This window comes from Grammomys surdaster, unplaced genomic scaffold (assembly GCF_004785775.1).
Source record: "Grammomys surdaster isolate TR1022 unplaced genomic scaffold, NIH_TR_1.0 125450, whole genome shotgun sequence".
Taxonomy (NCBI): Eukaryota; Metazoa; Chordata; class Mammalia; order Rodentia; family Muridae; genus Grammomys; species Grammomys surdaster.
In genome coordinates this window covers 1,177,911-1,183,439 of record NW_021620314.1, presented here as the reverse complement: position 1 = coordinate 1,183,439, position 5,529 = coordinate 1,177,911, and positions in this window count along the sequence as shown.

The window sequence follows — 5,529 nt, the reverse complement described above, 5'->3', positions numbered from 1 at the left end:
AGAGAGAGAGAGAGAGAGAGAGAGAGAGAGAGAGAGAGAGAGAGAGAAAATTTTCTGGTAGTTTCCTCCTCTGCTAAGAGTCTAAGGAGATCACTGTAGGCTTAGATTTTTCAAAACCTACGTTAATTATGGCTCTTTAATGCTTCAACCTCCTTTATAGCCCACCTTCCACCAGAGGTAGGGGGAAAGAAAGGTTAATAGGAAACAGGGGTTGTGGACCTGTTTAGAAATATTTCTTTGGTGAAATTCCAATCTTTGTTGTTAGCAGTCCTGTCCACTAGCAAAACACCGAACACAGATCAGCAGGAGTGGCTGGATCCAGAAGAAAACGCGAGGCTCTGATGGTCAGCACAAGTCCACAGAAACAGCAAAAAGCAGCCAGAAGTTCTTTGGTGTGGTTCTTTCTATGAAGTCATGACGAACAAAGATCAGGAAAGAAAGCAAGGCGAACCAACGCAAGAATGTTCTCAGGGAAGATCAGCATCAGCAAATTCCAACGATGTCCAGCAAAGAGCTGTAATGCCAGAGTGTGGTCCACTGTCTGTTGGGTTATACTCATACGCCTTCCAAGCGTCGTGTGTCCTCTCAAGTGTCTACTCCAGCCAAACATCACATGCCCTTTCATAAGACAACCTCCAGAAAAACACCACGGGTCTGTTCTCAGCAAAACATCCTTTCACAAAAGACAGTTTCCAGAAAAATATCCACAACTGAATCTTCAACAAAACCAGAAATTCTCATTTCACATCACTGCTACTGGGTTACCAGCTCCCACTGTGAAGTGATTTAACCTTGGCAACATTTGAAAGAGCATGCTCCTCTTCTCATACCTTCTTCCATTTGGGAGTTACAACGTCAGTTCAGTCCTTCACAATGAGAAGACAACTTCTCTATGGAATAACTTAGTATAGCAAGCACCTCTTTTTCCATCATGATGGCAAACAAAATAAGATTGTGAAGTTTCATTTTTTGTTTAACTACTCCTGGTATTTCCTCTCAAATGTTCCCGAGTTTTCTAGCATCATTTCCAATAGCTCCTTAAGGATTGCTCATAAACTATTCCAATGAATGTTAAGTAAACCTGGATACCCAATAATTACTGGAGAATAATCTAATAAGCTGGAAGCACATACTCTCAGCAAGCCCATGACATTTGAAATTGGAATTTGTTTGTGGCTCCCATTGCCAATATCAAATGCCAAGCCAAAACCCAAAATCAGCCTTTATTCACCTAGGCCCCTTCTGCCCGTACTTTGTCTTTTTAATAACTGTGCTGTAGTGGAAGAAGCCTCTGTAAGCAGGCCGTGTGGAGTTGTTTGTTTAGGAGAGAAACACAGCTGACCTCATGCTACTACTCCATCCTTTTTCTGGGCAGGAGTTTGTAAAAGTTTTTTTCTCCTTTGCCTAAATGAAAAACAGATAAGTAATAAATGATAATAAATAACTAATTGAATGACAACAGATAAGTAATCATTCCTCTAATTTTCCTCTCAACTTGATAGTTGTTCCAGGTAGTATTAAAGAAAAAAATTCAGGACTCCTTAAAATAGAAAAGCAGACTTTATTCTGGACTCCTGAGACAGTTGGAAGAACTATTGCAATGGACTTTGCAGTAGGCGAGCGAGATTGAGCTCCCCTGAAAACAAAATGTCTGAGGAGCAGGAAAGGGGCCAGAGAGTGGGAAGTTATGAACATGTGACATGATGGGGGGGGGGAGGAGGATTCTAGCTAACCCCATGGATAGGATCCTTGCTGAAGGTAGACAGGGCTGACAATATGTTACTTCACAGATGGTAAGAGATGAAAGAGTGTCATGAGGTTCAGCCATGCATAGAGGTTCAAAGTGACCTGTAATCCCACTAGACACCCTAAATGCAAGGGGGACCCTGTACCGTATCACTCCACCCAGCTGCTCCCAATGTTCTCACTTTAGAAACAATGTGAGAAGATTTTAGCTGTTCAAGTGTTTTTTTTTTGGGGGGGGATATATTGTTCCTTAATCATAGATAAGTTTAGAAAAACAGCTTTCCACCAAAAGTATTGTGGGAAAAAATAGTGGATGAGGGATGGAGAAATGGCTCAGTGGATAAAGAGCTTCCTGTGAGCATGTGAGAACTGTAGTTTGGCTCCCACCGACCCCCATCCACTCCCACCCCACAACTTACATTAAAGCTCTGCAGGCATGGATGCCACTCAGAAGTCATAGAAAGGGGATTTCTCACACAAACTGGCTACATAGACTAGCCGAATCCATCAGCACTGGGTTTAGTAAATAAAGTGGAGAGCATTTAAGGAAGGCACCTCAGTCAGTCTCTGGCTTCCACATCCATGCTGCATGCGCACACACACACACACACACACACACGGACACACAGACACATATGCACACAGACACGCACAGAGACACACATATACACTCCTCATATACACACACCCCTCATACAGATACACCTCACACACACACACATTCACACACATAGACACATAAACACAGACCCACACACATATACATACACCCCTCATATACACACACATATATACACACATAGACACATATGCATACAAACATACATAAAGACACACATACATACATACACACAGCCCTTATACACACACATCTCACATACACACAACACTTATACACATACATCTCATACACACACTCACACACATAGACACAGACATACATGTACACACACAAGCCCCTCATACATACACACACACATAGACACATACATACATAGACATAGACAGAGACACACCCTTCATACACACACCCCTCATATACACACTAACACACATAGACACATACACAGGCACATACACAGACAGATACACACACTCCTCATACACACATACACATATACCTCATATACATACACACATAGACATACACATACAGACATATACACATACAACACACACACACACATACGCTTCATGAGAAAAGTTGGTGAACTACAGATAACAGCATGAATGGTGCAAGCATGGACTAGATTAGGGAGGATATTTTTAGCAGCACTATCCAGAAGAATCTTACATGCTGCTAGAAATGTCCCATCTGTGTCATACTGCATGGTGCTGTTGAATGGTTGGTGTGTAGCTCATGCAAAATGAGGAACTTTGAGATTTTATTTTAGTAAATTTTAATTCACTTAAATCTAAATGGCCACATGCCGTAGTGACTACCATTTTAGACCGTGTTGGTCTAGAGACATTCTAAAGCAACAAATGATTATTCCAAAGCACACCCCCCAAAAAATAGGAACACCATTCAAAATCAAATCATAGGCATGTTTTCTCCTCTGAAGGTGACTTTTCATAAGGTACAGAAATGATGGGCTATTTTAAGTTCCACAATGATTTCCTTCTTTGTGAAAAACAGAACAATGCACTTAAAAAAACAACTGGATTATTCTGAGACCTTAGAGGGGTTTCTTTTTTCATGTATTCGTGTGGTGTAGTAGACATGAAACTGTGGGTTCTACTGACTCTCACACAGAACTGACTAATTTGTACAATGAAACTGAGGAGACTTGCAATGACTCCCTGTGTCCACGGCTTCCAGAGCCATACAGGACAGTGCTGACTCACGCACCTGCTGAATGAAAGGTAAACCCTGAGTCTCTTGGCACCACTGCGTTCGATGATGTCATCTGATGAGTATGCACCCGATGAAGAGGGCAGAATGAATCGCCCTAAGTTACTTATGTTTATAGTCAGACCTGCCTAGAGATAGGCTTCTGAGTACATAGAATTGCTTGTTCTGACTTGTAGGGTAGCATGCATTTTGTGCTGCTAGAAAATTAGGGTGGTTGATAGGGATTTCCCAGTTCTTTCTAAATGATTTGTGCTGGTTGTGATTTGTAGTACACCTAGTTATCAGTTAAACATTGACTCTATCCCTAAGTCCTTCTGTCATGACAGAACATGCTGTCAAGTAGTTATCTTATTATAAAATAACTGTAGCTGCTGCAGACATTGATCAAAGGAAGCTAAAGAAGAATACATTATTCCTATACCTAGAAAAAAGAATTGTGTACCCTTAACTAAACTACACACACACACACACACACACACACACACACAAACACTTTCTTTTTCTTTCTTTTTATGGTTTTTCACAACAGGGTTTCTCTGTATAGCCTTGACTCTCCTGGAGTTCACTCTGTAGACCAGGCTGGCCTTGAACTCAGAGATCTGCTTGCCTCTGCCTCCTGAATATTGGGATTAAAGGCATGGACCTCCACTGCCCAGGCTTACACATTTTCTTGGTGGATTAAAAGGTAAAGCTATAAAGCCAATTATTAAGATTTAGAAAAGAATATTTAAAAAGTAATTCATTTAAAAGTGTTTACTATGATAGAACAATATAAAAATGAATGATATAAAATGTTGTAAGCAAAGTTGAATAGCAGCTCAGAGGTGGAGCCGAGTTCCTCACCATGTTTATGGCTCTGAGATCCTTCCCAGGCCCACAAAACAAAGGAAAAAATATCTGAATATAAAAGAAAAAGATTCACAATTTACAACTTCAATTACATGAAAAATAAGGAACTCCATCCAAAGACACCAATGTAAGTCAAAGTGGAGAAAAGTCAGTGAGGGAGAAGACTCATTAATAGGATTGATTCTAAAAGTATATGCTTAATAGAAAGACGTCCCATAAACCAGCAAGAAAAAGTAAATAAAAAGTGGTCTAAGATCCTAGGGAAGAAACGGGAGCAATTTTTAGAGGAGGAAATAGAAACAGTGATTGTACATAGAGTGCGTTAAACAGTGTTCCTAAAATATTTGCCTACGCCCTGATCATCAGAATGTATGACGTTACCTGGGTGCTGGGGGCATATGTCTTTAATCCCAGCAGTCTGAAGGCAAAAGTGGGTGGATCTCTCTGAGTTTGATGTCAGCCTGACTACAGAGTGAGTTCCAGGACAACCAGGGCTACACAGAGAAATCCTGTCTTGGGGTGGGCATCAGGGTAAGGATATCTGACTTTTGACATTTTTTGGATGAAGTGTTTTAGAAACACAGCTAACATTAAGAGTTGCTTTGGAGTCAGGAGTGTTGGTGCACACTTATAATCGTAGCACTGGGGAAGGAGAGACAAGCAGATATCTGTGAGTTCAAGGCCATCCTGGTCTACAAAGTGAGTTCTGGGCTGGTCAGAGTTACATGGTGTGATTCTGCCTCAAACCCCCACATCTAACCCTCATGCCCGCCCCGAAATTGTCTTAGATGGGAAGGATGGAATTAGGATTTTGGCTTAGTTGTGCAACATCTGCCTAGTTTGAACAGTTTGATCCTTGGCATGGAAAATAAAACAGAATGAGAACAAAACAAAAACAAACAAGGGAAATAAAAGTAAAAACAATTAGAAAAAAAAATTGACCTGACCTGGGTCTTCTGGGTAATTGTGAAATCTTGTATAATCCGTCCTCTTGGAAGGCACTCTGAAGAGAAACTTGGAGAAGAAGGGCATGTGGAGCCCATAGCAGACGCTGAGTTACATAGCCACAAACCAAGGAA